The sequence below is a fragment of the Scardinius erythrophthalmus genome (assembly GCF_964197995.2).
Source record: "Scardinius erythrophthalmus genome assembly, chromosome: 10".
Taxonomy (NCBI): domain Eukaryota; kingdom Metazoa; phylum Chordata; class Actinopteri; order Cypriniformes; family Leuciscidae; genus Scardinius; species Scardinius erythrophthalmus.
Genome location: NC_138230.1, coordinates 10,614,851 through 10,635,417, shown reverse-complemented (window position 1 = coordinate 10,635,417; position 20,567 = coordinate 10,614,851). Strand labels below are relative to the sequence as shown.

Sequence of the window (20,567 nt, the reverse complement as noted above, 5' to 3'; positions counted from 1 at the left end):
GAAATAAATGAAGAAATAAATAAATGTAGAAATACATAAATGTAGAAATAAATAAATGTAAAAATAAATAAATGTATAAATAAATAAATGTATAAATGAATAAATGTATAAATAAATAAAAGAATAAATAAATAAATATGGAAAAAATATAAAAAATAAATACATAAATAAGGAAATAAATGTATAAATAATTATTTATTTTCGTTTTTTTGCTTTTCTATGTATAGATATTTATATATACATTTATTTATTTTTTACATTTATTTGTATATTTATTTATGTATTTATTTATTTTTAATATTGGCAGCTTTGGCATTCCATACTTTAAAAGAATCATCTCAGACAAAGAAAAATATTAATTTTAAAAGTTTTTTTTTATAAGGTTTCAGAATTGTCTCTACTTAATATCAACAAAATTAACAGTTAATTTTATTTAAAGATATGCCATATTTTTTAAAGCATTCCAATGAAACTGATGTGTTAAAATTTGTCTATAGAACTTAACGTGGCTTAAAGGAGAAGTTCACTTTTAAAATGAAAATTCTGTCATCATATACTCACCCTCATGTTGTTTCAAACCTGTATGAATTTCTTTCTTCTGCTGAACAGAAAGGAAGATATTTAGAAGAATATCAGTAACCAGGCAGTTTTGGGTCCCATTGACTTCCATAGTATATTTTTTTCCTACTATGGAAGTCAATGGGACCCAAAACTGTCTGGTTACTGATATTCTTCTAAATATCTTCCTTTCTGTTCAGCAGAAGAAAGAAATTCATACAGCTTTGAAACAACATGAGGGTGAGTATATGATGACAGAATTTTCATTTTAAAAGTGAACTTCTCCTTTAAATGATTCTGTTCTATTCTTGAAGAAATTTTAACCTGGTTTTGCCGTGGTGTTAATATTTGACAGTTCCGTGGTAATACCATGTTTGTTTGTTTTTTACATAACCATGATCATAATACCATGGTATTTTAAGGTTCCTTTAAATATGTACATGCAATGATATATGAATATGGTAATCATACAGTTCTACCATATCTGATATAACACAGTAATATCACAGAACATTTTGTTTTGAGATGGTAGAAACAGCCTTGATACAATAATTGATCAAGGTTACTATAATTTGGTTTTAAGATTTTACAGGCGGTTTCACTTTGCCAAGTGGTGATGGGAGAAAAAAACATAACATGAAATTATGAAACAAATATTCATAATTTTTTTTTATTTTTTTTTTATTTTTTTTGAACAAGCATTATATTTTACATTACAATATGAAATTTAAAGCTTATAGATTTTTAAAATTGAAAAAAAAAAAAAATAGCAGCTCATAATGTTTTCGGATTTAGTTATAAATATTATTATTTTCATCTATATCATATTGGGGTGTAAATTCATTTATTGTATTTGAAAGATGTGATGATCAGTGGAGTTGAGTTTTTACCTCCATCATTAGTGCACGGGCTAAAATACGGATAGAGTTTCCCAGTGAAAGACTGATCAGTGAAAGAGTAGAGATGAGAGCTGGACTCCACATCATAAAAGGAGACCAGACCCTCCTCATAATCCACAAACACACCGACCCGCTGCGGCTTCACTTTCACACTCAGAGAGACAGTGGGACCAGCACGGGCTTTATATTCATTCGCATTCCTCAGAACCACAGTCCAGTATCCATTCCTGGGACTCAGTGTGATCTTTCCCTTTCTGTTAATGGATTCTCTGGCCACTCCTAAATCCCATTTAGTCTTTCCCTTCACCTGCACCTCAAAATAAAATCTCCCTGAGGAGAATCCCTCCTTTCCCAGGACACATACACCTTTATCAAATCTCTCTGGTTTGTCTGGGAGTTTCTGTCTAATGTCTCCATGTGTCACTTGTTTTCCATCATCAGACAGAATGAGAGCAGGATTAGCTGTATCAGGATCCAGAGTCACATCCACTGAGAAAACAGAATATAAATCACAACTTAATACAGATATTTAGTGCTGTTGTTTGTAATATGTAATCAGTGTTTAATCATACTGTGGGTCAGTGATGAAGCTGTGAGTATCTGAATGTAATCTAGTGTAGTGCAGACAGCACACTGTACCTGCATACTGCTGTCTCCTCTTCAGTTCTGTAGAGACTAATGACAATAAAACACCATCAGATCTTTGACATGTTTATGTGTGAATTATAGACACAGTTTAAGGTTATATTTAAAGAATTATGTACAACATCATGTTTAATCTGATCAATGTTTCTCTGCTGATATTTAGAGAATCCCTGAACTCCTATTGTGTTTGAGCTCGAAATATTCCTCCTTTTTAGAACATCTTTGGGAATGTTTTATGAAACATTTTATGAAATTTGTATTTTAGATATTTTTATGCTTAATGTTATTCATCTCAGTTTTGGAGTGTATTAGTGTTGTGGTTTTTCAGAAGATACAACACTATAAAAAATAATCATTAAAGGGTTACTTCAGGATTTAGCATTAAGCTTTGTATTAGTAGAAAACCTGTAGTATTTTCGAATTACCATGCTTTCCCCCCTCATATCCCCCTGAGAGGAGAGATTTATGTATTTTTTGTCTGGAAAAAATCCTCCGATGACGCAAAAATCGTCATTTTGCGTCATCGGAGGATTTTCTGTCCAGGGGCTAAAGACTACAGCCAGTAGATGGCGTTGTTCCGCATGTTTTCAGCCCGCCCATACAGGGTGGGATCTCACTCACAGAATGTACACAGTATCAGCCGTCTTTCTTTGGAAGCTAAGCTAGCATGCTCTTGTTCTGTGGAGAAAGCTGAATAATAGGAGAAAGCTGAGTAAGTAGGGGTTACCATCTTCCTTTTCCCTGACTTGTCCGGCGGGCGAGACTGTTAAAAATGTCCGGGATTCAGCTTTTGCGTTCTGCGGTCGCCATTCATTGTTTACATGCACACCTCTCGTTTCAATCTAACTGAATTAATTCCGATCGGTGAATCTGACTGTAGTGTTTACATGAACGCTAAACAAGTTATCGGTTGATGTGCGTTTTACCCTTGCTAAGAAAATTCCCGCTCCTCCGTGAGAGATGCGAGACCCGGCGCGTCTCAGTAATGACGCCACCGGCCTCGCGCCGTTCTCCCGCGGCCGTCAGCCTCGTCCTGCTCGCCACAGTAAACATAATGAATGAATGGCGACTGTAGAACGCAAAAGCCGAATCCCGGACATTTTGGGTCTCTAAATCCCTGGCAAACTCATCACTTACTTAGGCTAGCCTTGTTGTTTTCAACTGTGCTCTCTAACCGGTAGGCGTGGCCTCCTAAGGCAGCGACGCAAGTGCATTCTGGGAGTTGTTGTCTTTCATCCACATGAGCCAAAAATACATTTTCTGGCTTTTCTCAGTCTAGAAAGCTCCAAATTCAAAAATTTCTCCACATTTCTTCTACTTAAATGACCTATTTTAAATACACATTCATCTTCCCAGAGGTGAAGTATCCCTTTAAGAAAATGAAAATGAAAGCCCAGCACTGCGAAGCTGTTTGAACTACAGGTCAGAAATATTCCTATAAAAAAGAACAAATTTGTATCTTAAATTCATGATTTTATCTGACACATAATCACAACATTTATATGAAACAGCTGAAAAGACCAACAGAAAATGGCAGAAAATGAATGTTTCTTTCTGTTGTTTCTCATCTAAAAGTGTTCACAGATTTACTAAAGCCTCAAGGTTCTGGTTACAGTGATGAAGCTTCTAGTACAAGATGAATTAACTGCATGTTTTCTGAAATTAGAGATGAATATGACCTGCTCTCTTCAAGAAGAACTGTGATGATAATGAGACACAAACACATGATCACACACTTCTCTTATTTCAGCTTTAACAGACTCATTCTTCATTACTGATATTAAAAGATGATAAATATATGTATCTGTACGGTGTATTTGATATTGCTGTACCAGTTAGCGTGAGTTTCTCCTGTAGAGAGTCCTGCAGTTTAGTCAGAGCTCTCCTCAGAGTCTCCAGACTCTCATCAGTCTTCACACTGATCTCAGACCAGTTCCTGGTGTTTCTAGAGCTGCACAGGGATGAGTAAATCTACAGCAGGAGAGAGGAGAAATCCTTCAGCATGGGGAGTGTTATGGTGTCATATACTGCATTATCATTGATCAGAGAGATGTTGACTGACCTGTAGGAGGTGGAGGTGATCTTCAGTGTGTGAGAGCTGCTCCAGCTCAGTGTTTCTCATCTTTAGCTCAGTGATCTCCTGCTCCAGCTCTTCAATGAGCTCTTCCTCCTGTTTCTCTGCTGCTTTCTGCTGCTCCTCCATCATCTCCAGTAGTTCAGTCTGACATCTCTCAATGGAGCGGATGAGATCAGTGAAGAGCTCCACACGGGCTGCTTTCTCCTTCTCTGTGTTTCTCTGCTCAACCAGGACAATCAACACATTATTAGCAGTGTTTGTTAAGAGAAGAATCAGTGTTATTATTTCTCATACTTCAGTGTTTTTAGGCGGTTTTCAAAATCCCTCATTCTGCACCGTTTGCACTGAATGATTCCTCAAATCATGTTTGTTGTTGAGGAGAGATGTGTTACTACTTTACTTTAAATGATCGGGAAAATCACAGACGTGTCGATATTCAGACCAACAGTGTGACTGAGAGTGTGAAATTGCTTTTATACAACAATTCAATAAACAACAATAGATAATTAAATTAATTCAATTAAATTATTTTAAACTCACTTTTCTGACTTCTGCTGAGTGTTTGACGTCTTGAATCTTCTTGATTCTGTCCTGGATCTTCTGCTGTGTGTCTTTCTGTGTCTTCATCAGTTGAGTCTATAGACAGAGAACAACACACAATATGTTTTCATAATTGATTCATTTATATTAAAGAACATGTGATTCCTCTTGATAAGAGCCATTTAAAATCAGTTTGTCAGTAACTTTTACCTTCTTCTCTTCACTCTCCTCTTCTAAAGAAACAGTGTTGTGGTTCTTGTGATCTCCTTCAGTGCAGAACAGACACATGATAGTCTGATCATCTCTACAGAACAGCTCCAGAGGTCTCTCGTGTTTCTGACATATATAGTCCTCCAGATTACTCACAGGATTGATCAGTTTGTGTTTCTTTAAACCTGCCACTCTCGAATGAGGCTCCAGGTGAGTTTCACAGTAAGAGCTCTGACACACCAGACACGACTTCAGGGCTTTCAGCTTTCTTTCCTCACAGACGTCACACAGAACTTCAGCTTTTTTCAGAACTTCGGGTTTTTTCTCAGGACTTTTCTTTTTATAGTGATCTACGATCTCTCGGAGTGTGGTGTTAATCTTGAGATCAGGTCTGTGCTTGAATGTTTCTTTACAATATGGACAGTTGCAGGTCCGGCTGTTGTCCCAGCACTTATTCAGACAGGTCTTGCAGAAGTTGTGTCCACATGGAGTGGTGACTGGATCAGTGAACACGTCCAGACATATAGAGCACTGAAGCTCCTCAGTCAGTGGACCGCTGAAGGAAGACATCACTGGAGAGAGAAATGATGAAGATAAATCATCTGCACTACTAGTCTAAAGTTTGAACACGAGCACATTTTGCCCATGTTAGCCTCACTTCACTGGCTGCCTGTACATTTTAGGATTCAATTTAAAATAATTTTATTTGCTTTGAAATCTCTAAACGGTCTTGCCCCGTCCTACATTTGGGAGCTGCTACACCCTTACACCCTTACCACTCGTTCTCTCAGGTCAGCTGATCAACTGCTCCTGAATGTGCCCAAAACAACACGTAAGCTCAGACGGGCCGTGCTTTTGCTGTGCAGCTCCTAAACTGAGGAATGATCAGCCTCTGCCCATTAGACAAGCCTCTTCACTCTCTGTTTTTAAATCGCTTCTTAAAACCAACCTTTTCTCCTTGGCCTTTGACACCTGACGGTCACTTTTTATTTGAGTTTTTACTGTTTTTTTGGTATGTTTATTTTTTCAAATGTTTATGTCTCTTGATTTGTTTTATCTGCATTATATGCTTTACATAAAGTATGTATTTTATGTTTTTTGTTTATTTTTTCTGTACAGCACTTTGGTCCACTTCGGTTGTTTTAAAAGGTTGATTTTAAACGTTGATTTGATTCCTGAACTGTACATTTTTAATATAAATATCACCATATGAGAATAAAGTCATTCATGAGCTAATTCATTTTTCTCTGGGTTATTGACTTACATGGACGTGTATCATCATAACTCCGTCTCCTGGTTTTTTTTTGTTCTTGTTGGTGAAGATTCTGCCATTGTTCTTTCCCTCTAGGACACTAAAAAACATATTGTATTTTACAATATAAATTATGACCAATAGACTGAAAAGACCGATCTAATCCCATTTGCTCCTTGAAATATGTATTTGTTTTACACACTGTATTTGGTCACTCAGGTTTATATACAATCTCACCTCAAAAGTCAGATTTGGGGTTACTTCATATTATCTCATGACCACTTAATAAGAATGTATGTTAAAATCTCACTGATAGTGAGCGAAACAGAGTCAATCTCACTGAACAATCTGAACTATGGTCTGTTTAGATCACAAACAGCAAGTGCAAAGTAGAATATATACTTACAAATATATATCTCCACAAAATAAACAGCCATATTGTGTGATCAAGTTTGTATGACTAAGTGTAATTTTAATCTAGTTTATTATAAAAGTGATTTTCATCTGCAGTTTAGCAGGTTTGTGTTCAGTGAATCTGCAGGTCATTTACTTCCTGTTTCTTTAGTCTTTCTGTCATGTGACAAAATCACAGAAACAACAAACTTTGCTTTACAACCAATCAAATGACACACTTTTAATACAATTCTGATACCATTTCAGTGCAGTAAACAACTAAAATAGTTGAGTATTTGACATGCTTAAACCTGGTTCTGTTCAACTTATTCCAGTTTGACATAAAGCTACTAAACCAGATCACTTCCATTAGAAACCTGTTCAGCACAATATCTCTTATATTTCTATCTCTTACCTGTGAGGATCAGATGTGTCCACAAGACTCTTTGAACGGATCAATAAATATTCTGTTGTTTAAAGAGGTTGATCGTCCATATTGTTGTTGATCAAGTTAGTTTCACTTTCTCTGAATCTCTCTCTGAACTACAGTGATGTCAGAGAGTGATGTCAGAGAGTGATGTCAGAGCTCCTCCTATATGTATTTCATGTGTTGTCTAACGGTATCCATTGATGGGAAAATGTTTATGTTAGGTATTGTATATGCTTCAAATATTAAAACATATAATGTTGATTTGTTCTCTGATATTGAAAATGAGATTAACAAAGTAAGAAAAAGATTTCATGATCTTGAAATGATTCATATCAGCACCATCAGATATATTAAAGGTCCTATATTTCATTTAAAAATTTACTCAACTGTATCAATAAAAAAAAATGAACATATAAATGAATCTGATGTGTGTTTACATTGGTCTATTTTTCTATTCTCATGGTTATGGTTCTTCTTTTTCTTCTTCTTCTTCTCCTCCTCCCATGATATATTACCATGATCATACACTCTAAAAAATCTTGTCTGGGTCAAATATGGACAAACCCAACCATTGGTTTAATTTAACCCAACATAGAGTCATGGTGTTTTTAGGTATACTTTGAAGATCTATAGTGTTGTGAATGAATATGGTAATCATACAGTTATATGATATATATTGAAGTATTACCATCTGATTTACCACAGTATTATCACAGATCATTTTGTAATTGAAATGGTAGAAACAGCTTTGATATCATTTAACAGCAGCCATATCACCCTGTAGCCCAAGACTGGTTGCCCACTGAAGCTAAGCAGGGCTGAGCCTGGTTAGTACCTGGATGGGAGACATCCTTAGAAAACCAGATTGCTGCTGGAGGAGGTGTTAGTGAGGCCAGCAGGGGGCGCTCACCTTGTTCTCTGTGTGGGTCCTAACGCCCCAGTATAGTGACGGGGAAACTATACTGTCTAAGAGCACCGTCCTTCGGATGAGACGTTAAACCGAGGTCCTGACTCTCTGTGGTCATTAAAAATTCCAGGATGTCATTTGAAAAAGAGTAGGGGATTAACCCCGGCATCCTGGCCAAATTTGTCCATTGTTTGCCTCTGTCCATCATGGCCTCCTAATCATCCCCATATACTGATTGGCTTCATCACTGTCTCCTCTCCACCAGTAAGCTGGTGTGTGGTGGGCGCAATATGGCTGCCGTCGCATCATCCAGGTGGATGCTGAACATTGGTGGCGGTTGAGGAGATTCCCCCCTTCTGTGTAAAGCGCTTTGAGTACCCAGAAAAGCGCTATATAAATATAACAAATTATTATTATTTATCATGTTATTACATTTTGGTTTGGTTTATGGTGACACTTTAACTTTTTCAGGTTGAGATGGGAGAAAACAATGGCATGAATAATTATGAAAAGATGAAAACAAAATTGTTAATTATAATTTGCAATTATAGCTAGAAATTATTGATTTTAACAATGAAAAACAAATGATAAAAAAATAGCAAAACATGTTTAGATTTTTAATTATATAAATTAGTTTCATTGTGTATTTCAAAATTAGGGCTGCAAATTCATTTATTGTTTACAGGTGTGATGGTCAGTGGAGTTGAGTTTTTACCTCCATCATTAAGGCCTGGGCTAAACAATGGATAGAGTTTCCCAGTGAAAGACTGATCAGTGAAAGAGAAGAGATGAGAGCTGGACTCCACATCATAAAAGGAGAGCAGACCCTCCTCATAATCCACAAACACACCGACCCGCTGCGGCTTCACTCTCACACACAGAGAGACAGGAGGACCAGCACCGGCTTTATATTCATTCTCATTCCTCAGAGCCAGAGTCCAGTATCCATTACTGGGACTCGCTGTGAAATTTCCCTTCCTGTTAATGGATTCTCTGACCACTCCTAAATCCCATTTAGTCTTTCCCTTCACCTGCACCTCAAAATAAATTTAAGGTTATTGTTGAGGGTAAATGTGGCTGAGTCGTCGTGAGCAGATGTAAACACTCAGGAGAAGTTGGATGGATTTGAACAGATGGGATATTTTTATTTACCCCAATTAAGGCCAAAGAAAGGCATTACAAATTTTCAAACAAAAAAAGAAAAAAAAAAATACTGTTTAGTAAAGAAAATAAATTGACATAAAAGTAAAAAAAAAAACAATCAAAATTTTGCAGCTGCTTAGTAATTGACCTTTACACAAGCCACTAGAACGTCACACAGACTTATGTCTTTTCTTCTCATGCTCCCCCAAGAGAATAAAGCTACCCATCTTTATAGGACTAAAGGTACCCCTGAAATTGGCACATACCAACACAATATTACAATGCAGGGGTGGCTCAGGTGAATAGTCCATAAATGCTTAAAAACAGCCGAAATGCTACATCTATAACACTAGAAAATTACTAAATATTATTTCTATGTTTCCAGCTAACATTTGGCAAAGCCACAAGTCATACTAACAGTCAAACAATTAATAACTCAAACTCCGGTTCACTTGCAATTGACCCGGAAGTCATAGCGTCATTTAAACCCCCCAATTGCGGCAAAATTTCCTTTACACAAACAAACCGGAGACGCCAGTAAGACACAAAGATGGTATGTCAAAGCTATGTTCCTTTTAAACTAAATAAACAGATACATAATTAACGAAAACATGTGTTACGTGGTTATTGAAACTGATCACGATTGTGAAATAAATAACAAGGTTTTAAACAGCAAGATATGTATTGATGATAGTAGCTATAGCATATAAATCACCGTAGTAATAGATATTATAAGTGTGCACACGAAACTACGGGATTACTGTGGGAGTTTTGATAAAAGGCTAAGTTACCGCTGATTTGAAACAATATAATGATTAACAAAACACATTAACACGCTTGACAAACAAGCAACATTTGCACTCAGTCTTTGTGAACTGTAATAGGTAGCGCATCGATGCCGTGACGGTCGCTATGCGCCCCGTCACACACCCCCCCCCTTAAGAGAGAACGTCCATGTCCAGCTCATGACGTGAAAGAAAGTCAGCAATGATATTGTCCTTTCCCGCCCTATACCTCACAGTAAACCTATATGGCTGCAAGGATAGGTGCCATCGGGTGATTCTGGAATTAAAGTCACGCATGCGATGTAGCCATTGCAAGGGCCTGTGGTCTGTCTCCAAGACAAACTCTTTGCCGACAAGATAATATTTTAAAGTGTCTAGAGCCCACTTGATGGCAAGACACTCCTTTTCGATGGTGGAGTACCGAGTCTCGCGAGGGAACAGTTTGCGGCTCACAAACTGTATGGGTCTTTTGTCCTCCCCCTCACCCTGCAACAACACTGCTCCCAGACCGATGCCCGAAGCGTCGGTTTGCACCGTGAAGGGTAAGGAAAAGTCAGGACTCTGCAACACCGGTTCGTGGCACATGCTCTCCTTGAGGTCGTGGAAAGCTGCCTCACACTCAGCAGTCCAGACCACCTTATTGGGGCTGGTCTTGCGAGTGAGGTCTGACAGGGGAGCTGCTCGGCTTGAAAAGTTGGGGATGAACCGCCGGTACCATCCGACCAACCCCAGAAAAGATCTCACCCCCTTCTTGGTTGAAGGCGGCTGGGAGCTGCGGATGGCGTCCACCTTGCTGACCTGAGGACGTATGGAGCCGCAACCCAGGACATATCCCAGGTAACACACTTCAGACCGGGCTAGCTGGCATTTGCTGGCATTCACTACCAGCCCGGCCTGTCGAATCCTACGGAAGACATCACTGAGGTGTTGAAGATGTTCTTCCCATGATGAACTGTGAATGATAACATCATCGATATAAGCCGCGGCGTGGTCCTCAGCGCCCCTCAGCACCTCATCCATGAGACGCTGGAATGTTGCTGCTGCTCCATGAAGGCCAAAGGGCATAACCCTAAACTGGAACAAGCCAGATGGAGCTTTGAAAGCAGTCAGTTCCTGTGCTTGGGGGGTGAGTGGCACTTGCCAGTACCCCTTACACAAGTCTAAGGTGCTGAGGAACTCAGCCTTTCCCAGGCGCTCCACCAGCTCGTCCACACGGGGCATGGGATATGGGTCAAAAGCTGAGATGGTATTCAGCTTCGAGAAATCGACACAGAAGCGGAGCCCCCCATCCTTTTTTGGCACCAGCACCACGGGACTACACCACTCGCTGTGTGAGGTCTCGATCACCCCAGTTTCCAGCATCGCCAACACCTCCTGCTTCAGCGCGGGGATCAGTCGCGCTGGAACCCTGGTGGTGGTCTGCCGGATGGGGCCTGGAGAAGTTAGCCGGATGTCGTGGGTGATGACGTCAGTTCGCCCCAGCTGGTCTCGGAACAGGCCTCTTGGGATGATTTTCAGCAGGTCTTTCTGCTGTTCAGTTGTCAAATGGGTAACGGAGGGGTAGGTTGACTCACCACCCGCAGTAGGAAAGTACTGCTCCAACGACTCTTCTTCCTCTTCCACGGTCCGCGCCCACAGCTGGTCTTGGATAGAAGATGGTCGGTCAATCCATTGTTTTAGGAGGTTCACGTGGAAGATCTGTTTGGAGCGACGTCTATCTGGCATTGAGACTTCATAGTTAACCTCACCGACCTTGCGAAGTACCTTGAACGGGCCTTGCCACTTTGCCAGCAAACTGCTTTCCGATGATGGCAACAGCAGCAGCACTTTCTGTCCGGACATAAAGGTGCGACTGCGTGCTGTCCGGTCATACCATGTTTTCTGCCTCGTTTGAGCCTGGGCCAGATGTTGGTGGGCCTTGGAGCTCAGCTGGTCCAGCTTCTCCCGCATCTTCAGGACATAACTCACAATGTTGGTTGGCTGTTGAGGAGCGTCCCCCTCCCAACTCTCTCGGAGGATGTCAAGCGGGCCTCTCACTTCCCGTCCGAACAAGAGTTCGAAGGGAGAGAACCCGGTGGATGCCTGCGGTACTTCTCTGTAGGCAAACAATAGGTAAGGCAGCCACTGGTCCCAGTCAGCTCCTGACTCGGACACGAACTTCCGCAGCATCGACTTCAAGGTCTGATTGAATCTCTCAACCATGCCGTCGGTCTGCGGGTGATAGGGTGTGGTTTTAATACCCCGAATCCCTAACAGGGAGTACACCTGCCTCAATGCCTTGCTGGTGAAATTACTTCCCTGATCGGTTAAGACTTCTTTAGGGACACCCACACGGGAGAAAAGCTGAATTAAACTATTGGCCACTTGCCTTGCCTTAGTATTTCTGAGGGGGAATGCCTCTGGGTAACGTGTTGCGTAATCACAAATTACTAAGATATAGCGGTGCCCTGCCCTACTCCTCTCTAAGGGACCAACTACATCCATAGCAATGCGACTAAAAGGTGTGTCAATAATTGGGAGACTGATGAGGGGAGCTTTTAAACCCCTTTTGGAGCGAGCAGACAACTGGCACTCTGGACATGACCTAGTGTACTCCGCTATGTCCTTGTTGAAACCTGGCCAATAAAATCTTTGTAGGATTCTCTTCTCAGTCTTCTCCCTACCTAGATGTCCTGACCACGGAATGCTGTGACCTAGGTGTAACACTTTGGCTCTAAGAGTCTCAGGAACAACTAATTGCTCTGTGTCTGCACTCACTCGATACAATTTCTCATCCTTGACAACAAAACATGTCACCCTCCCTCGTGGCTTCTCTAGCCTCATCATCGGTCTTAACAGAAGAAAAGCAAGAGCTAAGTGTGGGGTCTTCCTGTTGAAGTTTCTTGAAGTCTTCATCACAGACTTCAGTGTCCTCTAGTTGTGGAAAGGATAGACTTTCCTGCACAGCTGTACCTGCCACCTTTGCTCTACGCCTCTCTGCCTTGGACTTTTTAGTTTTGTCACCCGAACAACCCTCAAATGGTAACTCTGACCAAACATTGGAGTCTAGTTTATCCTTGGCCTGTGCTCTAGTTGTAACATAAGCACTGACTGTGTTAACACTTTGCAATAGTTCTGTAAGAACTGGCACATCCTGGCCTAAAATCACTGGGTAAGGGCATTTATCCAAAATCCCTACGGTTAACAAGTATTTCTGGCCATTAATTTCTATGAGGACCTCACTGGTCTGGTGCTCGGACTCATCCCCATGTATGCAGCGGACCCTCACTTTGCCCACTGGCTGGAAATCAGACCTCAAACAAGATTCAAGAACAAAAGACTGACTACTTCCTGAGTCAACTAAAGCCTGGACTATCTTTCCACTTATCTTCACCGGGACAGTAACATCAGAAGACACACAAGATAAGTGCTTGCTAGGGCCAGGTAGGTAACATAGTCTGGAATCAGACACTTTCTTCAGAGTGCAATTGGGCCTAATGTGACCTTGCTGACCACAACCGTGACATATAGGTACTCTAGGTGTTCCAGCTGGAGTGGGGCTATTGGGGCTGTTAGAGGGCCTAAATACTCGACTGTTACCACCCACAGACCTACCAGAGGCTGTCTTCTCTGGCTCTTTCTGGGCTGCTTGGTAGGGTCTTCTCCAGTCCTGCTGTTGTGGACCCAGGTGATAGCCTCTTCTGGATTGTCTGGCAGCCATGAAAGTCTCCACCAGCTCTGCTGCTTGCGCCGATGAATCTGGGGTGCGTTCTCTCACCCACACCTGAAGCTCAGGATACAGCATGCCCAGGAACTGCTCCAGCACGATTTGGTCGCACACCTGGTCCCTGGTCCGTGTCTCTGGAACTAGCCACTTCTCCATCAGGTCCTTTAGCCGGGCTTGAAGTTCTTTTGCCGTCTCACCCTCCTTGAAAGACTTGGAGCGGAAACGCTGGCGGTAAGTCTCGGCACTGATGTTGAACTTGTTGAGAATGGCTTGCTTCACCTTCATGTAATCCTGGCTGTCTTCAACACACATGGCCACATAGGCAGATCTGGCCTTACCATTTAACAAGGGCACAAGATACAATGCCCAAGTGTCATGGGGCCACTGACTTGCTGCTGCAAGCCTTTCGAAAGTGGTTAAATAATGTTCAATATCTTAGTCCTCTTCATACGAGGACATCCTAGGGGGTTTCCACCCCCGCTGGAGGTTTAGAGGTGCGGCAAGGCCAAGGGCGGTGGAGTTAAGAGAGCTCTGCATCCCTGGTGCTGGGTGCTGATCTGGATGTGGCTGAGGAGTTGGTAAATCCAGAAAAGGCATGTTGAGCGGATCAAAGGCTGTCGAAGGGCGGGAGCTGGGCAGATCCATCTGCTGCATTCCGGCGAGTGGCTGCCTTGTCGCCTGCGTTGATGCTGGATCGCCTCTCATCAGTTGCTGTAGTTGCTTGAATTGGTGCTCCATACCTTTCCATCTCCGCTCTTGCCGGAGCGCCTCTGCCTCTATCTGGTCCTGCTGATGCCGCTGAGACTCCACCATCGTTCTCACAATCCTCTCCAAGCGATCTGTCCTGTCTTCGACCACAGGAGTAGGATGCTTGGACGACTCTGTGGATTTGGGCCTGGTACCCATAGCTGAACCATCTCTAGGGGGTGCCGTACCTCTGCCCTGATTGTCCATCTTGACTCACTGAGTACTGCTCGGACACTGTTTACCCGGAAACCGCTGCCACCAAATGTTGAGGGTAAATGTGGCTGAGTCGTCGTGAGCAGATGTAAACACTCAGGAGAAGTTGGATGGATTTGAACAGATGGGATATTTTATTTACCCCAATTAAGGCCAAAGAAAGGCATTACAAATTTTCAAACAAAAAAAGAAAAAAAAAAATACTGTTTAGTAAAGAAAATAAAATTTAGTAAAAAAAAAAACAATCAAAATTTTGCAGCTGCTTAGTAATTGACCTTTACACAAGCCACTAGAACATCACACAGACTTATGTCTTTTCTTCTCATGCTCCCCCAAGAGAATAAAGCTACCCATCTTTATAGGACTAAAGGTACCCCTGAAATTGGCACATACCAACACAATATTACAATGCAGGGGTGGCTCAGGTGAATAGTCCATAAATGCTTAAAAACAGCCGAAATGCTACATCTATAACACTAGAAAATTACTAAATATTATTTCTATGTTTCCAGCTAACATTTGGCAAAGCCACAAGTCATACTAACAGTCAAACAATTAATAACTCAAACTCCGGTTCACTTGCAATTGACCCGGAAGTCATAGCGTCATTTAAACCCCCCAATTGCGGCAAAATTTCCTTTACACAAACAAACCGGAGACGCCAGTAAGACACAAAGATGGTATGTCAAAGCTATGTTCCTTTTAAACTAAATAAACAGATACATAATTAACGAAAACATGTGTTACGTGGTTATTGAAACTGATCACGATTGTGAAATAAATAACAAGGTTTTAAACAGCAAGATATGTATTGATGATAGTAGCTATAGCATATAAATCACCGTAGTAATAGATATTATAAGTGTGCACACGAAACTACGGGATTACTGTGGGAGTTTTGATAAAAGGCTAAGTTACCGCTGATTTGAAACAATATAATGATTAACAAAACACATTAACACGCTTGACAAACAAGCAACATTTGCACTCAGTCTTTGTGAACTGTAATAGGTAGCGCATCGATGCCGTGACGGTCGCTATGCGCCCCGTCACAGTTATATTTAAAGAATTGTGAACAACATCATGTTTTATCTGATCAATGTTTCTCTGCTGATATTTAGAGAATCCCTGAACTCCTATTGTGTTTGAGCTCGAAATATTCCTCCTTTTTAGAGCATCTTTGGGAATGTTTTGTGAAACATTTTATGACATTTTTATTTTAGATATTTTTATGCTTAATGTTATTCATCTCAGTTTTGGAGTGTATTAGTGTTGTGGTTATTCATCAAAGACAACACTATGAAAAATAATCTTTAAGAAAACGAAAATGAAAGCCCAGCACTGCGAAAGCTGTTTGAACTACAGGTCAGAAATATTCCTCTAAAAAAAGAACAAATTTGCATCTTAAATTCATGATGTCTATCGATTTGATTTTCTTCTGCTAAACTGATTTTATCTGACACATAATCACAACATTTAGATGAAACAGCTGAAAAGACCAACAGAAAATGGCAGAAAATTAATGTTTCTTTCTGTAGTTTCTCATCTAAAAGTGTTCACAGATTTACTAAAGCCTAAAGGTTCTGGTTTCAGTGATGAAGCTTCTAGTACAAGATGAATTTACTGCATGTTTTCTGAAATTAGAGATGAATATGACCTGCTCTCTTCAAGAAGAACTGTGATGATAATGAGACACAAACACATGATCACATACTTCTCTTATTTCAGCTTGATCAGACTCATTCACTGTAAAAAAATTCTAACCCTCCCAAATCAAAAATTTCAAGTGATACCAAGTGAAATTATAAAATTAAATTTACAGAATTTCACTTGGGCCAATTGAAAAATTTAGATGTTATCGGTCACTTGAAATTTTTGATTTGGGAGGGTTAGAAATTTTTTACAGTGTTCTTCATGATATTAAAAGATGATAAATAGCCTATATGTATCTGTACGGTGTATTTGATATTGCTGTACCAGTTAGCGTGAGTTTCTCCTGTAGAGAGTCCTGCAGTTTAGTCAGAGCTCTCCTCAGAGTCTCCAGACTCTCATCAGTCTCCACACTGATCTCAGACCAGTTCCTGGTGTTTCTAGAGCTGCACAGGGATGAGTAAATCTACAGCAGGAGAGAGGAGAAATCCTTCAGCATGGGGAGTGTTATGGTGTCATATACTGCATTATCATTGATCAGAGAGATGTTGACTGACCTGTAGGAGGTGGAGGTGATCTTCAGTGTGTGAGAGCTGCTCCAGCTTAGTGTTTCTCATCTTTAGCTCAGTGATCTCCTGCTCCAGCTCTTCAATGAGCTCTTCCTCCTGTTTCTCTGCTGCTTTCTGCTGCTCCTCCATCATCTCCAGCAGTTCAGTCTGACATCTCTCAATGGAGCGGATGAGATCAGTGAAGAGCTCCACACGGGCGGCTTTCTCCTTCTCTGTGTTTCTCTGCTCAACCAGGACAATCAACACATTATTAGTGGTGTGTTAATTATTAGTGAGTGTGATATTGCTTTTAAACAGCAATTCAATAAACAACAATAGATATTACAATTAATTTAATTAAGTAATTTTAAACTCACTTTTCTGACTTCTGCTGAGTGTTTGACGTCTTGAATCTTCTTGATTCTGTCCTGGATCTTCTGCTGTGTGTCTTTCTGTGTCTTCATCAGTTGAGTCTATAGATAGAGAACAACACACAATATGTTTTCATAATTGATTCATTTATATTAAAGAACATGTGATTCCTCATGATAAGAGCCATTTAAAATCAGTTTGTCAGTAACTTTTACCTTCTTCTCTTCACTCTCCTCTTCTAAAGAAACAGTGTTGTGGTTCTTGTGATCTCCGTCAGTGCAGAACAGACACATGATAGTCTGATCATCTCTACAGAACAGCTCCAGAGGTCTCTCATGTTTCTGACATATATAGTCCTCCAGATTACTCACAGGATTGATCAGTTTGTGTTTCTTCAAACCTGCCACTCTCGAATGAGGCTCCAGGTGAGTTTCACAGTAAGAGCTCTGACACACCAGACATGACTTCAGGGCTTTCAGCTTTCTTTCCTCACAGACGTCACACAGAACTTCAGCTTTTTTCAGAACTTCGGGTTTTTTCTCAGGACTTTTCTTTTTATAGTGATCTACGAGCTCTCGGAGTGTGGTGTTAATCTTGAGATCAGGTCTGTGCTTGAATGTTTCTTTACAATATGGACAGTTGCAGGTCCGGCTGTTGTCCCAGCACTTATTCAGACAGGTCTTGCAGAAGTTGTGTCCACATGGAGTGGTGACTGGATCAGTGAACACGTCCAGACATATAGAGCACTGAAGCTCCTCAGTCAGTGGACCGCTGGAGGAAGACATCGCTGGAGAGAGAAATGATGAAGATAAATCACCTGCACTATAGTCTAAAGTTTGGGCACACTTGATACACACACTCAATTAAAAATTTTTATAATCTTAAAAGATATTGTGGCGAGCAGGACGAGGCCGGTGGCGTGATTGATAATGAGCGACACCTGCGCGCGACACACTGGTCTCGTATATTTACAACAACTAGCCTATATAACGCTCTCCATAAAATATATTATAAGGCCAAGTAATTTTTATCTTAATAATGTTTAATGTAGGCTAAATGTGATTTTCATCTGCAGTTTAGCAGGTTTGTGTTCAGTGAATCTGCAGTGAATTAGTATGTAGGGGAGCGCGGGGCACAACCTAACACGGGGTTAGTTGTAACACGCTTGTTTTAAATTCTTCCGCACATGCTTGGATGACGGAACTTTGTTTATTTACTAGTTGCCATATCAACACTATATAGAAAAAAAAAATCCGCCAAAATTTTTTTTTTTTTTTGGAAGATATCCATAGACATTTATTAAACCATAGCAAAAGTAAATTTCTTAAGTTAATTTTTCATCTCTATTTTTTGTGTTTATTTAAAATAAGACAAATCTGATATTATTTTAATCTCCCAGATGTTATTTAACAGTTGAGATAGTTCTTTAATGCTTCGCTAACTAGCAGAAGACACTAGCAGGGTTTAAATCCCAGTTGTACAGGCGGGGCATGTTGTAACACTGCGTTACAATGTGCCCCTATTAGAAATATGCTATTCTATTCTATACTTTTATTAATTTTATTGAGAAAACGTGAGAAAAAGGTGAATAAAGACTGAGAATCAATGTCCAGAAATTACTAATTGGGCATTTCTCAGATTAAGGGCCAAATTGGGTTGCTGCAATTTTGAAAATTAAAATTCCAAATTTGACTAATTGGTATACATCAAATTATCAGTCCTTAAGTCAGGAGCGACGTTATGAGGTTGGTTGAGACCATAAGATAAGGGAATTTATGATTTTTTGCCATTTTCTTAACTATGTCAAGTAAATGTGTCATTACCATCACATCATCGAATATATGTAAAAAATAAAACTTAAATGATAAATCAGTGCTTTTAAAACATTTTGTGCTTTCACATAACAATCTATTTTATCTTGAACTTAATGGGATTGTTGATTTTTACTTGTAAGATGAATTATAGTCATTTAAGTATCTAAATTTCTGATTCATCAATCTACCCTGGCTTGGAATATAAGCTTATTTTAAGTGAATGCCATATATCAAAACTTTTTAATACAGTGATCATTTAGACTGTCCAACATTGTCAGAAATATATCATTTTAGGATGTTTTTGTAATTTATACATAATTTATTGGCAAAAATATGTATGGTGATGGTGATGACACTGCAGTTCTGGTAATGACAGTTTGTTGCGGTGATGACAAATCACTGATCATAAGCTATTGTAATTTAAAGGGATACTCCACTTTTTTGGAAGTAGGCTAATTTTACAACTCCCCCAGAGTTAAACAGTTGAGTTTTACCGTTTTTGAATCCATTCAGCCGAACTCCGGGTCTGGCGGTACCACTTTTAGCATAGCTTAGCATAGATCATTGAATCGGACAAGACCATTAGCATCTCTCTTAAAAAAATGACCAAAGAGTTTCGATATTTTTCCTATTTAAAACTTGACTCTTCTGTATTTACATTGTGTACTAAGACTGACGGAAAATTAAAAGTTGCGATTTTCTAGGCTGATATGGCTAGGAACTATACTCTCATTCCTGCGTAATAATCAAGAAACTTTGCTGCCATACCATGAGTCCAGCAGGCGTAATGATATGACTCAGCGCCTGAAAATAGTCCCCAGCTCGGTAGACTATAGGGTCGACTATTTTCAGGTGCTGCGTCATATCATTACGCCCGCTGGACCCATGGTACGGCAGCAAAGTTTCTTGACTATTACGCAGGAATGAGAGATATTCAATGCTCTATGCTAAGCTATGCTAAAAGTGGTACCGCCAGACCCGGAGATTGGCTGAATGGATTCGAAAAAGGTAAAACTCAACAGTTTAACTCTGGGGGAGTTGTAAAATGAGCCTATTTCCAAAAAAAGTGGAGTATCCCTTTAAGAGCCTAAGTGACTTCAGACCAACAACAACAACAACAAAAAAAACAGCTAGTAATCTGTTTAAACATCAAAACATAGTTTAATCTGATTATGGAAGACCAAACATGAACTGTGTTCCTTGTGAACAGGATTGGTTCAGTATAATTATAGTCTAAACAGACTATTTAATCATTTCATAGCCATGTTGAATAAAAAAAAAAACATGAAACAGGAGGGCAGTTAAGAACAGGTTGTCACAGTTGTGTTCTGTTTGTGTTAGTCCTATTAGTCCTATTTTGGTGTGTGTAACCTTCTGCCTGTCTGTACCCATTGGATATTATTATAAGTAAAAGTTTGTATTGGAACTTTTGTCTCCTCATCTTCTGCTTGCACCACACCGTGACAGAACTACGGACCTCCAAAATGGATGATGGAGCTCAGTTTATTTCGGTGGCTCAGGAGAGCACTGATTTTTTGAGTTTCACAATGAACTTCTGTCGTCTTGCATTTACCAGCCTGCTCGACGACTAGACCCTGAGTACCTTGTTCCTGATCGGGGCCACTTTCAACCGTCCCATTGATCTCTCCGACACCACGGGACTGAACTGGAGGGAAAC

At 40.1% G+C, this 20,567-nt stretch overlaps 1 pseudogene across 1 annotated transcript in view; it reads right to left on the bottom strand.

The window, feature by feature from the left end:
- Nucleotides 1-6,261, bottom strand: part of LOC308697321 — a 39,667-nt pseudogene extending 33,406 nt beyond the window's left edge. Inside the window, exons 1-6 of the transcript XR_014032255.1 lie at nucleotides 6,194-6,261; nucleotides 4,930-5,501; nucleotides 4,720-4,815; nucleotides 4,165-4,398; nucleotides 3,935-4,073; nucleotides 2,097-2,132 (exon numbers count right to left, since the gene is read on the bottom strand). The product of XR_014032255.1 is annotated as an uncharacterized misc_RNA (transcript). The remainder of the gene's footprint in view (nucleotides 1-2,096; nucleotides 2,133-3,934; nucleotides 4,074-4,164; nucleotides 4,399-4,719; nucleotides 4,816-4,929; nucleotides 5,502-6,193) is intronic.
- Between the last annotated feature and the right edge of the window lie 14,306 nt (nucleotides 6,262-20,567).